Source organism: Tamandua tetradactyla, chromosome 4 (assembly GCF_023851605.1).
Source record: "Tamandua tetradactyla isolate mTamTet1 chromosome 4, mTamTet1.pri, whole genome shotgun sequence".
Taxonomy (NCBI): domain Eukaryota; kingdom Metazoa; phylum Chordata; class Mammalia; order Pilosa; family Myrmecophagidae; genus Tamandua; species Tamandua tetradactyla.
The window spans coordinates 66,492,545-66,515,626 of NC_135330.1; the positions used below are offsets into that span (position 1 = coordinate 66,492,545).

At 40.4% G+C, this 23,082-nt stretch overlaps 1 long non-coding RNA gene across 12 annotated transcripts in view; it reads left to right on the forward strand.

The window, feature by feature from the left end:
* Nucleotides 1-12,510: 12,510 nt before the first annotated feature.
* Nucleotides 12,511-23,082, forward strand: part of LOC143680999 (uncharacterized) — a 47,492-nt gene continuing 36,920 nt past the window's right edge. For 10 of the 12 annotated variants that reach the window (XR_013174299.1, XR_013174296.1, XR_013174304.1 and 7 more), the window contains exons 1-2: nucleotides 12,534-12,602; nucleotides 14,757-14,884. This is a non-coding gene — a long non-coding RNA (uncharacterized LOC143680999). Of the gene's footprint in view, nucleotides 12,603-13,703; nucleotides 13,764-14,514; nucleotides 14,658-14,756; nucleotides 14,885-23,082 lie in introns of all 12 variants that reach the window. The other 2 variants (XR_013174301.1, XR_013174298.1) reach the window with 2 other exon arrangements.

Below are 23,082 nucleotides of genomic sequence, written 5' to 3' on the forward strand. Positions count from 1 at the left end.
GGAAAGAGGGAAACAATAAAGAGAGAGAGGAAAGGAAGGGAGGGAAGAGGGAAGGAGCCTGGGAAGAAAAAAAGAAAGAAAAAGGAGGCAGAGATAGAAAGAGAGAGTGAATCAAGAAGACAATAAAGAGTTTCACGGGAGAAACAGGGGGAAATAGAAAGCCTGTAAGAGAAGGTCAGGGAGGAAGGGGGAGGAGAAGATGTCTGGAGCAGCTCATCTGAACAAAATCAGACTTCCCACAGGCGGCTGCTCTGGTGGCTCAATCCATCATTCACATCTCAGGCTCCCACAATCAATGGAAAAGTCAGTCATTTGGCCATCTATGTAACATCAGAATCATTATGAATCAAACACCAGAGACCAGCCTATTGAACTCCTCTGTTTGCACCAGAGGTAAGGAATGCTGAACAAAGGGGCTCCACAAGCTATGCTTTAGCGGGGGCGGGTGTTTAGTCTTTTGGATGAGGTTGTTATTGTGTTCTAAAGAAGTCACAAGGCAAATCAGGTTCTTAAGAGATAACTTTCATCAGGTCATTCCCCTGCTGAAGAGAGTGACCACAATGGCTTCCCATGGCACAGAGGGTCAAGTCCAGAACCTACAGTGTGGAATCACAACTATCCTTAATATGTCCCCAGTGACCTTCTAATTGCCGAATCCAATAAGCACTTCTCAGGTTTTATCCCCCTGCATCTGATGCTGTCAATCATTCTCTCCCCTGTGAAAATTTACTTCCCTTGACTTTATGGAAGCATACCCTTCCAGCCCTATTCATTATAGGGTGACCAGCCATCCTGGTTTGCCTAGGACTGAAGGATTTGTGGGATTCAGGACTTTTGGTGATGAGACAGGAAAGTTCCATGCAAACCAGGACCAGTTGGTCACCTGATTACCTTTCTCTAATCACTCTGCCTGCCCATCCACCCCCTATATGGTTTCCTCTTACTTAGATTTAACAAGTCCCTCTTAGGGGTAGTCACAATTATACATGATGCTTTCACATATGCTTTTCTCCCTGTTGTCTTTCTGAATTCTTTCATTTGCCCTTTTAAGTCTAACCTAAGTTTGTTCCTCTCCATATAGGTTTACCCAATTTCTCTAGCCATTTCCAATTTCTCTTTATTCGGACTTCCTTTAATAGAGACTGCACTACCTGCCCTAGCACTTACTTACAGTGTGTCCTAAAATCTTATCTAATTTCTGTACATAGGTCTTACAAGTCTTTGAAATTATGGCATTAGAGACAAATAGGTCTAGATTTTGAGTCCCAGCTACACCATTAATTAGCTAACATTTATTGAGCACTTACTATGGGAAGCCAATATTCCAATTGCTTCGCATAGAGTAATCTCATTTATTCTTTGCAGCTTCATGAGGAACCACTTTACAGATGAGGAAAATGGGACGTAGAGATATTAAATAGCATGCCTGCAAAAACCTGATGGGTGGGGTTTGGATTCAGCTCTCTGAATGCAGAGCTCATGCTCTAAGCTACTCACTGTGCTGTCTTTTGCAGTAAGGTTTCAACACAAGCAAGATAAAATATGCTGTGACCATTTTCAAGGAAACGGCTTAATACTCTAAAGTTTAGGCAGCTAGTGACCAAAGCTTTTCTTTCCATTAATTCTTTTCTCATTCTCTCATTACCCGGAACATCTGAGCAAAAGCCCAATTGGCCCTGAGAGACTCACAGGTGGAGACTCCGGAGCCCATTAGAGCTGAATACTAATGCATCTTGCGGCATTCTCGTCCTATACCACACCCCTGACTCTCCCTTGGCCTCAAACCGTTGTATTCCCCCCACCCCAAGTAAATATTTTATCTTTCACAAGCAGCTGGAAGTAGAGAGGTGCACTAGCAGCAGGCTCGGTCAATCCTGTTTAAATATTGATCACAAACATCGTTAAAATAAAAGTCTATCGACTCAGCTGGTGACTGCAGTTTCAACACTTTGCAGAATGTAATTTTCCATGTGTGGTGACTCCAAGCAACTTGCTTGAGTTATGATGTTAATAAGTGAGCCACCTCCTTCGGGAGAGCTCTAGTGTCCTGAAAGCAGCTGCAGAAAGATACCAGCCCTTTCATTTGAGGCAATTACAAAGTCCCATCCCTGCTTCCTACCCCCATTCTTATTGTGCCAATAGGTCAACTTTCAGGATGTGAGTTTCTGATCTTTGGGAGCCAAGCCGGCATGCTTCCAGGAGTTGGAAGTGGGTCTCTTTTGTGGCCTTGAAAAACCTAAGGATAAAATGATGCAGAGGAGTCATTGTAAGGAATCTGCCAAAACTAGGCTGAGTCCATTACTCTGGGGAAGTAGTTATCAAAACTTAGCATGTATCAGAATTACCTAGAAGCTATTAAAAAACACAGATCGCCAGGCCTCAGCTCCCAGAGTTTTGGATTCAGTAGATCTGGCATGGGGCACAGGAATTTGCACTTCTAACAAGTTCCCAGAGATGTTGATGCTGCTGATTCAGGGACCACTTTTGAGACCATTACCTACACACACCCATGTAAAGATAGCAACTGACTGTGAGACCAGTGTGCCTTCAGGATGCCCTCCAATGATGAGTGTGATGGTCAGGTTCATATGTCAACTTGGCCAGGTGGTGGTACCCAGTTGTCTGGTCAGGCAGGCACTGACCTGTCTGTTGCTGTGAGGACATAATCATGACCATGTTGGCTACATCCACTGCAAATGCAATCAGTTAAAGGGAGTGTCTTCTGCAATGAGTGATGCTTAATATAATCACTGGAAGGCTTTTAAGGAGGATTCAGAAGAGATAATCACTCTTTCTGCTTCAGCCAGCCAACTTCTCCTGAGAGTTCGTGGCCTGCCCTACAGATCTTGGACTCTTACATCCCCATTGTTCTAGTTTGCTGCCTGCTGGAATGCAGTATACCAGAAATGAAATGACTTTTAAAAAGGGGAATTTGGTAAGTTGCAAGTTAACAGTTTATAGGCTGTGGAAATGTCCCAATTAAAACAAGTCTATAGAAATGTCCAATCTAAGGCATCCAGAGAGAGATACCTCGGTTCAAGAAAGCTAATGAAGTTCAAGGTTTCTCTCTCTCAAGTGAGAAGGCACACAGTGAACATGGTCAGGGTTTCTCTCTCAGCTGGAAGGGCGCATGGTAAGCACGGTGTCATCTGCTAGCTTCCTCTCCTGGCTTCCGGTTTCATGAAGCTCCCTGGGAGGCGTTTTCCTTCTTCATCTCCAAAGGTCACTGGCTGGTGGACTCTTTGCTTCTTGTGGCTATGTCATCCTGCTCTGCTCTCTCTGAATCTCCCATTTTGTCCAAAACATTTCCTCTTTTATAGGATTCCAGTAACTAATCAAGACCTACCCAAATGGGTGGAAACACATCTCCACTTAATCCAGCTTAACAACTGCTCTTGAGTGAGTCACATCTCCAGGGAGATGATCTAATTATAGATTCAAACATATACTACTGAATAAGGATTAGAAGAAATGGCTGCCTTTACAAAATGGGATTAGGATTAAATCATGGCTTTTCTAGGGTGCATTCATCATTTCAAACCAGCATACCCATGGTTGTCCAGCCAGCCTCTCCTGAGAGTTCATTGAGGACCTTCATTGGAGCTGCCAGCTCTCAGTTCTGGACTCTTACATCCCTGTGGTTGCGTGAGACACTTTTATAAATTTCATATTTACAGATATCTCCTACTGATTCTGTTTCTCTAGAGAACCCTAGCTAATATACTGCGCATCCTCAATTTTGCACCTTAGACTCATCTAGCCCAGGGGTTTTCAACCTCTTCTACTGAGGAACTTCCTTACAAAGAAATCCCATATGGAGGCCCAAAAGATGAGAGAGCAAAATAATGCTGAACTAGTTGAAGTGAGAGTAGAAGGCCTGGTGACCCCCAGGGGAGCCCTGTGGTTCTGAGGAACATCATTTGAAAATCACCAATTTGTTCCAAATTCCCTCATTTTATGAATGGGGCAACACAGATCCCAAATTAAGACACGACTCACCTGGAGAAAGCCAGGATGGGAGTCCAAATTTCCCTTTTTCCCAGAATAACTACTCCATCTAGCAGATAACAGATTGTTGGCCACTTCTAGCAGAGTGGTGAGTGGGGTGGAGCTGACTTCCAGGGGAAAACTCATCTAGACATCTGTGCTGCAGAAGAAGCTGCATTTTCACACTTCCTGGATAGGAGAAAAGGCATTCAGGGTCTGAGTTCCTGAAAGCTTTTCCAAGTGGCTTGTCTGTGGGAATTCATTCACGTTCTGTTTCTAGAGTGTGTCCAGTTTTCCCTTGACTGTGACCTCCAGACAGAGAGAGACTATGGAGAAAGGGATGGAAGGATAAAGAAGGGCCAGTAGGAAAGAGGCATAGCCCAGGGAGCAGGAAGTATAGCTCCCACATAGTACATAGCTCTAGTTGATAGAAATTTGATAACAGACTCTAAGAAAAAGAACATTATTAATTGGTCTGCTTTTCAAGCCTTCTTATGTGGAAATCCAGGTAAATGGGCTGACCAGCCAGGAGTGGAGAAAAGGGATAAGTCCTGTACCAGAGCAATTTAACAGAAGCCAGCTGAAGAGGAGCTATCCTGTCCATCTTGCTCTGTCTCTCTGGTCTGTGTTTCCCCTTCCCACTCCCACCTGGAAGCATGGCAGATCCAGGGATCCTGAGTAAGTACATTCAGATAGTCACCCTCTGGATTTCCAAGAAGAAAGCTAAAAAGAACCTAATGTCTGACAATTACCCCCCTGCAATGGAACATGAACACAATATGAGAGTTCCCATTGACTAGTTTAATGTTGAAACAGTCACAGAGATAATGATTGTTTTAGTATCTCTGGTCCAAGTGGCACTGAGCTGGTGACTCAGGTGGCAGGGAAAAGTAGAGAACTCGAGCTTCATATATATATATATATATATATATATATATGATCTGGAGAGCAAAGCTGGCTATTTTTGAAGCTGTCTTCCCCCATATGAAGAGAGGAATGAGCTGTGCAAGTGTATTTCCATTATCTGGTTTGGTTCTGGGTTTGCATATGAAAACAATGATAAGTCATGTATACCAGCTTTCCTTCCATCCAGCAAAGCCTATCCATTTTGTTCCGTTCCAACCCTCTCTGCTCTATAGCCAACTCTTTTTATGCTAGTAATTTTTCAGGAGAGTCCCTGCAGTGTGGAAATGAGAACTTCAGTGGCTCCTTTCACCACAGCATTAACAAGACCAACCACTTCTCAGTTAACTCTGAAGATATACCAGGGGTGGGGAGAGGCGAAGCCTCAGGACTTTAGATTGGGGTAAACAGTCCCAAATGCTCTGTTAGAGTCCCTGCTCTTTATCTGAAACAGCTGACAAACTGAACTCAACCAGTTTTGCTGGAAATTTCATTATACTTGAATGCAAAACTTATATTGCTACTATATTACCCATGAAGAGTGAATAAATAATAATTAAATGACTAAATTTCTTTTAGGGGAACATAGAGAATGCTGAAAAGGATCTTGAGAAGGTATTTAATCTGGCAAGACAGAGGCTGAGCTGCTTTGTTATTCCTCGAATATGTTTCTGCCTCAGGACCTTTGCACTTACTTTCATTTTATATTCTTTCCCAGAAATCCACGTCTGTATCTCCATTAAAGTCTCTGTTCAGATGTCAATGCCCCAGGAAGTTCTAACCATACTTTTTTAAATGGCACTTTACAATTTTCTCTCTAATATAGTGTCTGTATTATTACCTCATTTTGTTTTCCTCAAAGCACCTAACATCTGACATTTTATTCTAGTTTTAGGTTTTTAATTCTTTTTGGACTGTTTCCTCATGGTATGTTAAGTTCCATGGAGTTGAGGGTTGCTTGCTTTATTCCATTTTATATCCTGAGTGCCTGGAACAGTGACTTGCAGATATTAGATGCTCAGTAAAGATCTATTGAATGAATGAGTTCTAGAGCTGCCACTGCCAACTTTTTTCTTAGAAACTTCCAGAGAACCTGCTTTGTAAACTCTAAAGTGCCATATAGATAGAGTCTTATTAATATCTTTAGTCTCCATTTTCAAGACCTTCGTGTTTAAAAGTATTCTCTTTAAATTTACAACTTCCCACTACAAAATAGATCTTTTCTCTTGGAGGAAAACAACAGTGCTTTTTTAACCATCTTCAAAGAAAACCAAAGCAAATTCCTGTTTTCTTTCAAGAGTTGGCGCATTTGATAGAATGTCCCTTAGCAGGGAGGGTGGGAGAGAAGAAGCCATGTTTCCCCTAACATTCCCAGAATTACCAGCCCTGGAAAAAGTCTAATTCCATTATTACAGTACTACCCAATGATCCTCCTTTTCAGAAATTTCCAGATCTCATTTCATATGATCTGTGAGCCTCTCAACAGCTGTGAGAGAGACACCATTATTATCCTCACTCACTGGGGAGAAAACAGATTCCAAGGGGCTTGGTGAGCTGCCATGGCCACAGAACCTTGGCAACTGGAAATAGAATGAGTCACTGGAAAGAAGCAGACTCCAAGCTCAGATTGTCAGGCATCAAGTTCAGTACACTTTCTTTTCAATCGTGCAGCCTCTTCTGAAAAAATGTGATTCCAGGGAAGGTAGAGTCTATGCACTTGCCTACCTGAATACTCACTGAATAAATTTCTTCATTTTTCCTAGCATCTTTTGGGATAAAAAACCAAGTAAACATTTTGCCTCCTCACACCAGCCTCTGTAGCTAAGGGGGTTCCAATAGTCGAGAAGGGGGAAAAAAAAATCCAGAAATCAATCAGAACACATTAACAGACTACACTTGTTAATAGCCTAACAACAAACAGTAAAGCTCTTCTCTGCACAGACTTGTCATATGGGCCCAGCAGGGTCTTAGCTGTGGAGTGGGAGGGGGAGGAAGTGGAAATACAGAGGGAGAAAGCAGTGTGTGCCCGAGAGGAAAGTCAGGCGCAGCTTTAGAAAACCCTGCAGCCATAAGGATACCTCCTTTCTGCCTGTGGGAAAAGCATGGATTAACCAGGTGAGGAGTGGAGGCAACATACCAGCTCTGCTGGGTGGGAGGCCCGTGTGTGGTAATTGCATGACTCAGGGCTTGTGGCCAAGTTTGAGGTCAGGTGCTGCAGGCCTCCCCTAGCTGAAAGCACAGTTATCACGGGCAGCTGCTGCTCTCCTGGTGGGCAATATTCCTCTTAGGAAATGGTTTATCTGGTGATACCCCAAACAGTCAGCTTGATGCTCCTGGTCTCCAATACATATCACACAGGTGGAACTCAGTGATAGCTCCAACCCCGGAAGGGACTTGCAGGGTGGACTCATTTACAGAAGAGACTTGGTCTTTTGAAGATAAAATCCGTAAAGTTGATGGAAAGTGAATGCTGTGGCTTTTTGAATGACAAACTGTAAGTTAAGCTTTGTTGAGGACCAATCATGTGTATAAGAGATTAGGTTCTTACTGGGGGGATACAAAGAAAGATGCAGTGTGGGCTCTGCCTTCAAGGAGCTGGGTGAAGGGAGAAACAAAATCATTGATCATATTTAAACAGAGTAGAATGGAGCAGAGCGCTAAAACAAATTTTTAATAAATGCCAAAGGAACATTTCATAAGTGAACATTTGACACATTTAAATGCCAAAGGGATTCACAGAATGCACATGGAAGGAAGACTTCATGGGCAAGTTGGAGCCTGAGCTTTGAACCTTAAATCATACATGGAGTTTCGACTAAATGTAGGGACATAGAGAATATTTTGGATGAGGCAACAGGGGAGGATATGAGAAAACAAAAAAAGCCAACCACAATAGATGACATTAATAAAAATTTCTATAGTTCTGTCTTAGGGTCCTCCAGAGAAACAGAACCGATAGGATATATCCATTTCATTCTATTCTGTACCCAGAGGAGATAGTTTTTGTCAGATAAAACTTCATGGCTTAAAACAGCAATGATTTATTTTTTCATGGGTTTACTGGTGGTTTTTCTAGACCCAGTGGTTCTCAGTTGGGAGTGACTTTTCCCCCAGGGGATATTTCACAGTGCCTGAAGAAAATATTTTGGGTTTTCACAAGTGTGGAATGGTGTTACTGTCATCTACTTAGCATCTGCTAAACATCTTGCAATGCACAGAGCACACCTCTAAAAGAAAGAATTATCTGGCCCAATATGTCAATAACCCCAAGTTCTAGATACGGTCTAGTTCAGCTGATTTCAAACGGGCTCACTTACACAGCTGCAGTCTCCTGGGGCTTTGGCTGAGGGTGGTGGGAGCTGGATGATCTTGGATGGGTTTTATTTACATATTTGGAGGTTAGCGTGCAATCTGGGATACAGAAGATGGGACCCTGTATTTTCTTTATCCACAGTCTGGCCCAGGTTTGTTCACATGAGGGTAGTCTTGGGGCTCCCAAGAGTAACCACCGAGGACAAACACCAAATCTGGAACATTTTTAAAGTCTTTGTTTGTATCACATATGCTGTTGCTCTATTGGCTACTGAGTTACATTGATTTAGGGAGGTGAGAACAAAGTGAGGACCATTATGGCACAATCTACAATTTCATTAAAAGAAAATACTGGTCATGACCCGCTGTATTAGTCAAGGTTCTCTAGAGAAACAGAACCAACAGGAGATATCTGTAAATATGAGATTTATAAAAGTGTCTCACACAGCCGTGGGAGTGGAAGAGTCCAAAATTCACAGGGAGGCTGTGAAACAGGCAAGTCTGATGAAGGGTCTCCACAAATCCCACTGGAGAGGCTCGCTAGCTGAAGATGCAGTGAAAGAGTCTCTCTTCTTCCTTAGAAGCCATCAACTGATTGGACCATCTCCTTTGTGGGAGACATGCCTTGGTTGATTACAGATATATAATCAGTCACAGCTGCAGTCAACTGATTGATAATTTAATATACCAGCCTTCCAGTTTATCAACCAGCCATGAAATGTTCTTGCAGCAATGGTCAGGCTAGTGCTTGCTTGATCAGACCACTGGGCATCATCATTTGGCCAAGCTGACACCAGAACCTAACCATCACACCTGCTAAATTTATTTCATGACTTATAAATGGATCACTACCTGAAGACTGAGAGACATTTTTTTAGATTTGACCCTTTGCAAACTATTCAAATGAATTTATCTTTGTATTTGCAGAATATTGGACAACGTTGTGGGAATAGTAGGTGCTCAATGCACATCATACAAACAGCAATGAAAAATTTGAGATTCCAGTAGAGAAACTTGCTTGGCCTGGAAGAGATACCCTGGAAGAGAAAATTGGCTGGTCAAAGAGGAGCCAGATTATGGCACCCCTAAAATGCCAAGCAAGGAAGTATTCTTAATTAAGCTGTCAGAATGAAGACTGAAGCTACCAGATTTCCCAGCCAAACCTATGTTTCTTTATTTGTAGAATCCTTTATAAATACCCTTCCCCTCTGGTTGCTCCATCTGTTAAAAAGAGTTAAAATTCTTAAACCTTTCCTATCAGGTTATAATGACAAAAAGAAGGTTGTATCTAATAGTACTTAAGGATGATTGATTGAAAAAAATCATGACAATTCAAGAAGTTGAAAGTCTACTCAGTTTTTCAGAAAATTTTTGCCTATTCTTGGCACGTGGACAATGAGATCAAAGAATGCTTTTCAAAAGGTCCAGAAAAGCAGGCACTTGGTTAATGGAATTAAGCAAGCCATACCTTATGCTGTTGGGAAGTTAAGAAACCTGTGGAGTTGCCTCTTGGAAGGTATGAGATAAGGGAACAAGTCTGCTGTGTTCTAGTCCATCTCTGACCTGGTGCATATGATATGACAAGTCACTGTCCCTTTCTGTACCTCAATTTCTTCATCCGAAAGATGAGAGGGTGAGATTGTATGATTGTGAAGTTCCCTTCCAGACAAAATCTGATGGCCTGTGCATCATCTTTGGCTGTAAGAAATTCTAACTCTTGTCTCCTCCCTTACATCATTCTTTTAGGCACTATCCTGTCAATCACAGGGTGACAGAGTGGGAGTCTTCCTGTCTATTCCCTGGCAGGAATTTACAAGCAGAAAATTAATCCAGCACTTTAAACCAGATCCCACTCCATACAACATCTGACAAGGAAGGCCTCTCACTTCCCTTCTGGTTCCCACATGTCAGGGAACCTGTTGCCACATGATTCAATCCCCCATTCCCATTAAAGTTAACCATCCCCTAGAAAATGAATGCACAGTTAACAAAGTGATAAGTTGATGCTTAAACTTTAAGCAGATTGCTTCTAGCTAATCTCAGTTAAGTGGCAGATGAAATCATAGGCACTCAGCTCTACATAAGCCCCAGCACCCAAGAAAATGAGTTGGGCTCCTAAGGGAAAATGCTTGCAATGTTTTTGTTTTTTTTTCCAGAAGTTGAAATGGGGTGAAGGAGGGGGGGTGGGGAAGAAGGGGAAAGAGAAAGGGATGTTCTGATACACTGAGAGCCTACATACCCTGAGGAACTTCATAGAACCACTCAGAGTGTTGATTTCCCCATCAGTAAAGAGGGGATGATGGTATTTCTGCTACAGGGCTCTAGTTAGGAAGTAGAGAGCATGTAAATAAAGTGATTTGCTCAATGCTTGCATGTAGGAGACTCAATAATAATGGGGATCTTTGCCTGGGCAGTCCTTGCTCATCTGTGAGAACTCGGAGTAGGGAGTCCCCCAAACAACCACTGAAGATCTCACTATGTGGAGGTGAACCCAGAAAGGCTTTTTCATGCACTGGGGGCAGAGGGGAGAGGTGCTGGATTTTCCAAAGATTTGTACTTTAAATGTACAAATTCTCATCCTTTTGTCCTTTAGAAAAGACAGAAAACTCTTCTTCCCCTCCCCTCTTCAGGATTACCAGAACACAGCAGTCACTTTCTCATCAGTCCCTGATTTGAGAGCATTTGGTGTCATAGGAAAGAGAAGGAGGTATTGAAAAAGAAGGAAAAGCAAAGCAAAACAAAAGAAAAACATGGAGGTGAATGAAGGATCAAATTAGCTCATAGGAGGGCAGAGAGTCTGCTGTTGCCCTTATCTCAGCTTCAGCTGTGCTGATATTGACATTTCCTGTGAATGAGGACCTCTACTTAGTGAGCAGCTATTCTGTTCCAGGTATTCTGTTCCAGGTATTGTGGCTCTGGGAACACAAGGATGGAAAAGACAGAGGTGACTCCTGACCTCCAAGAGTTTACAGCCTAGTTAAAAAGACATGTCAGACAAATGGCCAGAAAGAAGGTACAACGCAGGACAGTGACCTCTGCCAGTTGGTTTAGGAAATTAGAGAGGGTTTCCCCAGTGAAGTAATAATTAAGCTGAAAAGTGAAGAATCAACAATGATTTGCTAGGTAAAGAGGGGTGGGATGGGGTGGAGTTTTCTAGGAAAAACTCAGGGGAGTTTTTACAGCATGGGGGAAGGACTTGGGGGAAGGATTGGGATTGTTAGGAATAGAGAGAAGTTAAGGATGGATGGAGAGAAGAGAGTGGGAATGAAGAATGCAATGAAAAGAGGCTGAGGCTGGTGGGGGGTGGTGCAGTGGGGCAGTGGGTAGGGATAAGGGGGTAGAACTGACTAGATTAAGCAGGATGTAGCTTGCTAATTTGAGGATTTTTAACCTAAGAGCAATGGAAAAGCCCTACTTTTTCTGAGTCCTTTAACTATTATAAAATACAACTAATAGCTTTTATTTGGTGCTTTAGAGTTTGTAAAGAATCTTGGAATATATGACCTTCTTTGATATTTACCACAACTCCATTCTTTGAAAGAGGGAGCTCACAGGGAGGTGACATGACTTTCCGAAGTCACAGGGCTAGTTAGTGGCAAGTAAAGGCTGTGTAGCCAGCTCCCTAGATGGTGTCTGTAACCATCCAGGAGGGGAAAGAATGAACTTTAAGGTAAAGAACATGGACTGGGGCTGTGGTGGCCCAATAGTGTGCCAAGGCACCTGCTGCAAGCTGCCAGGGGTGCCTCTGGATATTTGACATTTTTGAGGAAAATATATAGCAATACTCAACATCCATCAGACACCCTATAAATTACCAGCTCAAGGTAGCTCATGGTTTCAACATTAGATTGCACTACTTTTCATTCCAGGTCACTATGTCACTGCAGAACTGTGTTTGGTAGCTACTCTGACAAAAAGCAAGTACTGTATGGAAAGCAACATGAACAAGAAGTAAGGATGGCAGTGTCCAATCTGATTCCAAAGCTTGAGAGGTTGTGCCCAGGGTCATACATCCCATTAATACGTAATTATGATAATTTTTAAGAATGAAAGAAATTTTTTTTCTTAAAACTAATTTGTGTTATCTTTTCAAATGGCTACTATGTGCCAGGTCACATTAAGTTGTTTGGACTTAACTACTTAATTAATGGAATAATTACACGCTTCTTTTAACTTGGGGACACCATGAAAAAAATCACTGAATCACCAAGGGTACTGTGAACCAAGAAAGACTGGGAACTTCTGACCTAGAGGTGAGAATGTAGGAGACAGCCATAGGAACACTGGGACATTCTCTATGGATTATGACAAGGTGCTATTACCTGAGTGTTCCAAAGCAGAAACTGCTTCACTACTATCTCAGAGAAATGGTGCGTTGTCAAAAAATGCCAGCAGTGCGGGTTAGATAACTTAGTTATTTTGTATTTCTTAATTTGGTTGTATGAATTGATAATGATTATCTAATTAGCTAAGCACAAGCACAGTAATCTTAAAATGTATAAAATCCCTAGACTCCTTCTTCTGGGTCAGAAGCGCTACCTTTAAATATCTAAACAGCTCTGACTCAATCAGAAACAACAGCTGTGCCCTCAAAATGAAGTGTCAGAGGAAAACAAATGAACAGAAATATATTTCAGACGTCAGTCCCTCTGTTTTTTCCTTTACTCTTCCAGGAAAGAAGGTCATTTCTTTCACTGTGGGCCCACAGATTTTGTTCATACTTCTTTGAGTAAAGCATTTTCTCTACTGAATTTTATTTACTTGTCTATGTTTATATATTTACTTTTCCCTCTAGAAGGTAAACTCTTGAGGGTAGGGACTGACTCATTTACCTCCAAGTTCCAACAAGGTTTAGCTTGATTATCTGGGGAAAAAACAGTAAATTAAAAAGCTATACTTTTAGACCTAAGTATTCCACTTTTGTAATTTAAACTAAGGAAATAAGAGTAAATATGAAAAAGTTTTATAGACAAAGATATTGTTAGCAGCATTATTTCTAATTTAAAAAATTGCACGCAACTTTGTGTTTAGTAACAGAGATGTTTAATTAAACTATAATATATCTGTTCACTGATAATGATGAGGCCATTAAAATAATGTTTACAAGTAGCTTATAATAAGAAGAAAATGCTTATGTTAGTAAGCATTAAAGTAAGTAAGTTAAAAATGCAAGACTCAAAATTGTAGATACAATATGATCTCAATTTTGTAAAGCAAATAAAAGCTATGCATTTAAAAGAAAAAATAAAACCCTGGGAGAAAGTAGATCAAGACTATTTTAACAATGGCTGTCTCTGAATAATTAATAATTCATTCTTTCCTTCTACTTTCTTTTAATGCTTTCTGGAGCTCTTCTAAGCACGAGCCTTAGTATATGCTGTTTTCTTCTCCTGGAAAGCTTTTCTTTTTTCTTTCTATTCATGGATGTCCACTAGTTCAAGTTCAGCTCAATTCCTAGTTCTGCCATGATGTCTTTCCCTCTATTTCCCTTCCTTTTGCAGCTTTCATATGCTCGAGTCTGAGCTGAAGGGATGCTATGTTTTCCCCTTTAACATCTCACAGTGAGTAGAAATGGAAAGTAGGCTGAATCTAGAGCCAGAGCGCCCAAGTTTGGATCTTGATCCTTTCACTTATTCCCTGAGTGACCTTGTATAAATTGCATATTCTGTTAGTGCCTCCTTTGCACTGTCTGTAAAATAGCCTTGCAACTAAGTTTAAGCTTCTTAGAGGCAGAGACCATGCATGTCTTTGTAACCCATGATTGTCTACATGCTAAGGCTTTGCTATACAAAAGTCTACAGAGTTCAAACATCAGTTGGTAAGTCACATTTTCATAGACATAAATTACTATATGGTAAAGGAAATCGTTAGTGATTGTGACCTGCTGTACTTGATATGGTCTTATATTTTAAAGGCTAGTGGTTTTTATGGGGTGGGGCATGGGCAGGCAAGAACTCTGCCTGCTGAGCCACCATGGCCCACCCTAAAGGCTAATATTTTTATCCTCCTATTATAACTCACATAATTCCAGGAAGGCTCTTATTTGTTCATTCACTGGACAAACTTTCTATTGAATTTGCACTATGTTATACAGACACTTGTTCTAGAGGCCTGGGACTGAACAAAGCAGACACAGTTCTTGCCAATTTAGTAGTGGTGGTAGTGGTGAGTACAGACAAGAAAATGTACATTTACAGTGCAGTGCTATAAGATACAATAGACTATGTATAAGATTCATTAGGAACATGCAAGTGAAAACAAAAAGTTATGTAAGGTGAAGGTAAAAAAAAAAAAAGAGTAAAATCTTTCCAGAGGAGAAAGTCATGCCAGAGCTGTATCCCAAAGAGTGATGAGGAATTATTCAGATGAATTAGGTTTGAAAATGCCGTTGAAGCCATAGAAAACAGCATGTATGAAGACTTGAAGTTTATTTTTCCTCTGCCACCTTACTTTGGGTAAGAAATGGTATTTCTGGTTGAATCAGACTTGTTGAGATATTTAACGTTAGTGATCTGACCCAGGAGAAGGAGGCTCACAGATGGTATTTTTTTCAGATCCACTCCCATTTGGAAAGAGAAGGTATTTGAAAATATCTGGAACATAAATTACAATCTAGAGAGAAGTGAAAAATGAAACCGTGGAGGTGAGCACGGGTGCCGTGCTGGAGTCTGAATCTGGGGAGGTGAGTGTTTGTGCCATATCAAGGCGCCTCATACTGGGGTGGTGAGCATGTGTGTGGTTCTAAAAGGCCTGATGCTGAGAAGGTTCTGAGTCTGGGGAGGTGAGCATGTACATCATGCTAAGGGGATCTGAATTAATCCTCAAGACCAGATCAAGCATGGGGAAGATTTTATATAGTGAGTGCCATCATTGGGTTAATTTTTTTTAGAAATAATCAATGAAGAAAGGAAACCTATTAGAAGGAGCTGCAGTAATCTAAGAAGACTTGAATAAAGGTGGAGGCAAAATATGCAGTGTGGAAAACTGATTTGGAAAAGAATAGGGTCAAGGTCAACTGAATGGTAATGGATTGACTGTGGGTGGTTAAAGGGAGGGAGGTGTATAAAGTATCCCAAATATCTGGCTGGGGAAACTGAGTAAGTGTTGGTGGTGTTCACTAAAACAGAAATGCGGGAAGATTTGTCTGTTTTAGAAGTAAAAGTAAAAGTGTGATTTTTAAATATGGTCTTGAGCTTGAGTTCTTCTGGGATTTTCAGACAGAGACACATAGTAGACAGATAAATATTTGGGGTTTGGACCTCAGGAAGGAAATCTGAGACATACTTCAGGGAGCTAATGATAAAAATAAGGATTTAAAAATAAAAACAGAAAAACGCTAAAAGAACATTTAGGGCAATATATAAGATTCCACAAGGGTTCCATGAACTAGTGTAACTTTCCAGAAACCTACAAAACTCCAAATGGATCCCTGGATCAGATACATCCTGAAACCTAGAGGGCCCAGCCTCTCCAGAACATCAGCTAATTCCATCTCCCTACCCCATATTAGTGACAGACCCAACATGAAAAAGCTAGAATGGCCATAGCCCAAACACCCTTAAAGAGAAGGGTAGAAAGATCAAAAGTGATGGTGGAGTTATACAGAGAAGATAGGATTTAACAAATGAATATGAACGCTGAATCAATAAATTGATATCTCTTTTAGTCTCCAGTATCTTAGAGCAGCTACAAGTAAAAATCTTAAATTGTGGAATTGTAACCCAGGTCAAACTCTGAAGTATATTCTACAACTAATCGTGGCTCTGTGCTTTGAAATTTATTGCTTTTTTGTATATATGTTATTTTTCACACAAAAAAAAAAAGAAAGAAAAAAGTTGATTGTTGATGATAAAAAAATATTTATGCCTTCTAGCCTCCTATATTCTGGAGTGCCTAGAAGGAAAAATCTGAGAGGATCGATTGGTAGCCCTAGATAAACCTTGGGATCTGTCTTGTAACTACTTGTTGAAGGGTACTCTGAGCACTATTGCTTTTTCTTTGCTTTGTATATACGCTATACTATACAGTAAAAAAGTTACAAAAAAAAAATAATAGAAACAGAAAACCAAAAGAGTACATTTTCAAAAAGTAGAGGAAGCAAAATTCTAATAATTATTGAGATTGAACATTTAATTTAGCTTGGAGCTTCCTGGATCTGGGTGAAACAGAAGCTGTTATTATGTCCACATTAGGCTTCCATTTGTTAGCATTCATGAAAAATGCGAGTTTGCTCAACATAATATATCAGAGTTTGGGGGCAGATAACAAAAGTGATAATGACAATCCTTGAAATAAAAAGCCGGGACACACAATTTTAGGATTCCAGATTCATCCTGCTGGTACTGAAAACATGACCTCTTAGAGGACAAATATTTAACCCTGTTAGAAGTCACAGAGAGAAGCAGTATGTGTTGTTTAAATATTTGTAGGGATTGATTATCATAGAATAAAAACACTTTCCTTAAAAATACCTTGTCAAAGTACTTGGAATATCTCTGTAATTGTTGAAAGATTCATTAGGTAAAGCCAATTGGAATTTTAACTGAAACTTATTAAGAAGCCACTCAGGCCCCACTGCAGTGTTCCCCTCCCTCTATAATCTATCGCGTCCAAGTCAGATGCCACACGCCATGATCATATTTTAAGTCTAGACCCAGTAGACTGTTCCCTGATGGGCAAAGACCTGGTCCAAATCTAATCCACAGCTTGGTTGAGTATACTTGTAGTATACGACTGAATATCTCAACTATTGCTAATGTATTCTAGTCTCCTTCTCCTCCTCTGGATGGGCAGGAGTGTTTCCCCCAAATGAAGGTAGTTCCTTTTTAGAGTTGTTTAGTTTTTAAAACAAAAACATCAGGAATCATGGCAAATTTTATTATGACCCATTAATGCAAAACCCAACCTTGACCTCAGCTATTTGTTGAGTTTCAGCTATGTATCAGGCCCTTGAAAACTTGCACAAGGCCACTACATTCTTCAGAAGAGGCATGGTCTGTAAGGAATTCCCAAAATTCGATCCACATTAGAAATACCTGAGAAGCAACATGTTCCAGGGTCATTCTCTTGCTGCTAGGACAACCTGGCCTTTTTCTCTTCTGCACATTCTTCTTTTTTTTTTTTTATTAATTAAAAAAATTAACTAACACAACATTTAGGAATCATTCCATTCTACATATACAATCAGTAATTCTTAGTATCTTCACATAGATGCATATTCATCATTTCTTAGTACATTTGCATCGATTTAGAAAAAGAAATAGAAAGACAACAGAAAAAGAAAACGATAATAGAGTGAAAAAAATTTTAAAAATAAAAAATAAAAAACTATACCTCAGATGCAGCTTCATTCAGTGTTTTAACATAATTACATTACAATTAGGTAGTATTGTGCTGTCCATTTCTGAGTTTTTGTATCCAGTCTTGTTGCACAGTCTGTATATCTTCAGCTCCAATTACCCATTATCTTACCCTATTTCTATCTCCTGATGGTCTCTGTTACCAATGACATATTCCAAGTTTATTCTCTAATGTCGGTTCACATCAGTGGGACCATACAGTATTTGTCCTTTAGTTTTTGGCTAGACTCACTCAGCATAATGTTCTCTAGGTCCATCCATGTTATTACATGCTTCATAAGTTTATTCTGTCTTAAAGCTGCATAATATTCCATCGTATGTATATACCACAGTTTGTTTAGCCATTCGTCTGTTGATGGACATTTTGCCTGTTTTCATCTCTTTGCAATTGTAAATAACGCTGCTATAAACATTGGTGTGCAAATGTCCGTTTGTGTCTTTTCCCTTAAATCCTCTGAGTAGATACCTAGCAATGATATTGCTGGGTCGTATGGCAATTCTATATTCAGCTTTTTGAAGAACCACCAAACTGCCTTCCACAGTGGTTGCACCATTTGACATTCCCACCAACAGTGGATAAGTGTGCCTCTTTCTCCACATCCTCTCCAGCACTTGTCATTTTCTGTTTTGTTGATAATGGCCATTCTGGTGGGTGTGAGATGATATCTCATTGTGGTTTTGATTTGCATTTCTCTAATGGCCAGGAACATTGAGCATCTCTTCATGTGCCTTTTGGCCATTTGTATTTCCTCTTCTGATAGGTGTCTGTTCAAGTCTTTTTCCCATTTTGTAATTGGGTTGGCTGTCTTTTTGTTGTTGAGTTGAACAATCTCTTTATAAATTCTGGATACTAGACCTTTATCTGATATGTCGTTTCCAAATATTGTCTCCCATTGTGTAGGCTGTCTTTCTACTTTCTTGATGAAGTTCTTTGATGCACAAAAGTGTTTAATTTTGAGGAGCTCCCATTTCTTTCTTTCTTTTTCAGTGCTCTTGCTTTAGATTTAAGGTCCATAAAACCACCTCCAATTGTAAGATTCATAAAATATCTCCCTACGTTTTCCTCTAACTGTTTTATGGTCTTAGACCTAATGTTTAGATCTTTGATCCATTTTGAGTTAACTTTTGTATAGGGTGTGAGATATGGGTCCTCTTTCATTCTTTTGCATATGAATATCCAGTTCTCTAGGCACCATTTATTGAAGAGACTGTTCTGTCCCAGGTGAGTTGGCTTGACTGCCTTATCAAAGATCAAATGTCCATAGATGAGAGGGTCTATATCTGAGCACTCTATTCGATTCCATTGGTCAATATATCTATCTTTATGCCAGTACCATGCTGTTTTGACCACTGTGGCTTCATAATATGCCTTAAAGTCCGGCAGCGTGAGACCTCCAGCTTCATTTTTTTTCCTCAAGATACTTTTAGCAATTCGGGGCACCCTGTCCTTCCAGATAAATTTGCTTATTGGTTTTTCTATTTCTGAAAAGTAAGTTGTTGGAATTTTGATTGGTATTGCGTTGAATCTGTAAATCAATTTAGGTAGAATTGACATCTTAACTATATTTAGTCTTCCAATCCATGAACACGGTATGCCCTTCCATCTATTTAGGTCTTCTGTGATTTCTTTCAACAGTTTTTTGTAGTTTTCTTTGTATAGGTCTTTTGTCTCTTTAGTTAAATTTATTCCTAAGTATTTAATTCTTTTAGTTGCAATTGTAAATGGAATTCGTTTCTTGATTTCCCCCTCAGCTTGTTCATTGTTAGTGTATAGAAACACTACAGATTTTTGAATGTTGATCTTGTAACCTGCTACTTTGTTGTACTCATTTATTAGCTCTAGTAGTTTTGCTGTGGATTTTTCAGGGTTTTCAACGTATAGTATCATATCATCTGCAAACAGTGATAGTTTTACTTCTTCCTTTCCAATTTTGATGCCTTGTATTTCTTTTTCTTGTCTAATTGCTCTGGCTAGAACCTCCAACACGATGTTGAATAACAGTGGTGACAGTGGACATCCTTGTCTTGTTTTTGATCTTAGGGGAAAGTTTTCAATTTTTCCCCGTTGAGGATGGTATTAGCTGTGAATTTTTCATATATTCCCTCTATCATTTTAAGGAGGTTCCCTTGTATTCCTATCCTTTGAAGTGTTTTCAACAGGAAAGGATGTTGAATCTTGTCAAATGCCTTCTTTGCATCAATTGAGGTGATCATGTGATTTTTCTGCTTTGATTTGTTGATATGGTGTATTACATTAATTGATTTTCTTATGTTGAACCATCCTTGCGTACCTGGGATGAATCCTACTTGGTCATGATGCATAATTCTTTTAACGTGTTGCTGGATTCAATTTGCTAGAATTTTGTTGAGGATTTTTGCATCTATATTCATTAGAGAGATTGGTCTGTAGTTTTCTTTTTTTGTAATATCTTTGCCTGGTTTTGGTATGAGGGTGATGTTGGCTTCATAGAATGAATTAGGTAACTTTCCCTTCACTTCGACTTTTTTGAAGAGTTTGAGAAGAGTTGGTACTAATTTTTTCTGGAATGTTTGGTAGAATTCACATGTGAAGCCGTCTGGTCCTGGACTTTTCTTTTTGGGAAGCTTTTGAATGATTGATTCAATTTCTTTACTTGTGATTGGTTTGTTGAGGTCATCTATTTCTTCTTGAGTCAAAGTTGGTTGTTCATGCCTTTCTAGGAACTTGTCCATTTCATCTACATTGTTGTATTTATTAGCATAAAGTTGTTCATAGTATCCTGTTATTACTTCCTTTATTTCTGTGAGGTCAGTGGTAATGTCTCCTCTTCCATTTCTGAGCTTAGTTATTTGCGTCCTCTCTCTTCTTCTTTTTGTAAATCTTGCTAAGGGCCCATCAATCTTATTGATTTTCTCATAGAACCAACTTCTGGTCTTATTGATTTTCTCTATTGTTTTCATGTTCTCAATTTCATTTATTTCTGCTCTAATCTTTGTTATTTCTTTCCTTTTGCTTCCTTTGGGGTTATTTTGCTGTTCTTTCTCCAGTTCTTCCAAGTGGACAGTTAATTCCCGAATTTTTGCCCTTTCTTCTTTTTTGATATAGGCATTTAGGGCAATAGATTTCCCTCTTAGCACTGCCTTTGCTGCGTCCCATAGGTTTTGATATGTTGTGTTTTCATTTTTATTCGCCTCGAGATATTTACTAATTTCTCTTGTAATTTCTTCCTTGACCCAGTGGTTGTTTAAGAGTGTGTTGTTGAGCCTCCACATATTTGTGAATTTTCTGGCACTCTGCCTATTATTGATTTCCAACTTCATTCCTTTATGATCTGAGAAAGTGTTGTGTATGATTTCAATCTTTTTCAATTTGTTGAGACTTGCTTTGTGACCCAGCATATGGTCTATCTTTGAGAATGATCCATGAGCACTTGAGAAAAAGGTGTATCCTGCTGTTGCGGTGTGTAATGTTCTATAAATGTCTGTTAAGTCTAGCTCATTTATCCTCCAGTTCACTAATTCTAACCTCTGTCTCTTGAAATCTACCATTGTAGGTTTCCATTGTTTTTTTCACCTCTTCTACTGTGTCTTTCATTTCCATAAGTTCTGTGATTTGTTTTTTCAGACTTTCCATTTCTTCTTTTTGTTCATTCCTTGCCTTCTTCATGTCCTCCCTCAATTGATTGATTTGGTTTTTGAAGAGGTTTTCCATTTCTGTTCGTATATTCAGAATTAGTTGTCTCAGCTCCTGTATCTCATTTGAACTATTGGTTTGCTCCTTTGACTGGGCCATATCTTCAATTTTCCTGGTGTGATTTGTTATTTTTTGCTGACATCTGGACATTTAATCAGATTTCCCTGAGTGTGAGACCCAGCAGGTTGAAAGACTTTCCTGTGAATTCTCTGGGCTCTGTTTTTTTTATCCTGCCCAGTATGTGGTGCTTGTCTGTCTGCGGGTCCCACCAGCAAAAGATATTGTGGCTCCTTTATCAATGCCACTATTGGTGTTTGGTTGGACCCAGTCCCTGTCACTGTCGGAGACTCCCTCCTCTCCCTCTGGGCAGCCGCCTCTGGGGGAGGGGCGCCGGCCGCCGGCCGCTGCGGCTTGGGGAACTCGCTGATCCGAGCCTCGCAGCCAGACCGGGAAGCCGCCCGCGAGGGAGGGGTGCCGGCCGCTGGCCGCCGCGGCTTGGGGAACTTACCTCTCTGAGACTCTCAGCCAGTCCGGGAAGGAGGGAGGGAGGGGTGCTGGCTGCTAGCTGCCGTGGCCCAGGGAAGCGCGCACCGCTCGGGGAGCTCACCGCAGTGGAGTCTCGCAGCCAGTCCAGCCAGTCCAGACTGGGGTAGGCTGTGTGTCCGGTCCCTGCCGTGGCCCCGGGAGCTGTTCTGCACTGTTTCTGGTCAGCTAGTAGTTGCTCTGGAGGAAGAACTAAGACGCGCGTGTACCTTACTAAGCCGCTATCTTGGCCCCTCTTTTCTGCACATTCTTATTACTCATACAACAGCTGAGAATACTATGAAGAGTTTCTTATATTTCTATAGGGAAACATTTCCCAAAGTGTGTTGTGAAAACTTTAGTCATGCAAATACTCCGCAATAAAAGGTTCCACAGTCAATTGAGTACTGGAAAGATATTCACAAATCCACAATTAAAAAAAAACAAAACAACTCCTTGACTTTATTGTTATTTTGTTACTTGAAATCTTACTAACATCCCATGGAATTAATGTTCTAAAGAGGACATTATGGGAAATACTAGCTGAATGTTTTCTCATTTATAAAACATATTCACAGTGATTATCTCATTTGATCCTCAAAACAACGATGGAGGCAGAGTGGTTACTGCATTTTATCATGAAAAAAGTTCCATTTAGAGCTGTCACATCATTGGCCAGGATGAGGTGGCCAAAAGTGACAGTGATGGAATTTGAGGCTATGTCTCTTGATTCTAAGTCCAGTGTTTTTACCCTGACACTGTTTCTCAAGATACAAAGAATGTTATATAATCTGTTCCTCTCCCTTTCTTCTCTACTTAAATTCAAGCCAATTCTTTAATCTTTTCTGAGAAGCAATAATTCATTGCTGGATAAAGGTGAGGGTGAGAGGAAGGACAAAGAATAGTGACACCCAATATTGTTTTCTGCTGCCTCTCTCCTCATCTCCTCGCTTCTCCTTTTATACTTAGCAGTTGGTATGTTCTCACCTTCTCATTCACATTCACCCTTTTAGAAGAAACTCTATATACTCTATGCACTCTATACATAAGCTGGCTTCAAACTCACTGCAAACTCCCCCACCTCTCCCCAAAGCCAACCCCCATCTCCCTGCATCTGAGATGCTAGTGACATTCAGAACAGAACTTTCATCTCTCAGACACTGTCTGTTGCCATAGAAATTTGTCCGAAGGGAGTCTTCAGGTTGAACATGCCTTGGAGGAATCACAAAAGCACTCAGTCACTGTTGGGGCTGGCTAGTCCCTGTGCTGTTATCCCTTGACCTGAATGAGGAAAAATGCTCCACCACCCTACCTCCAACCAGAGGG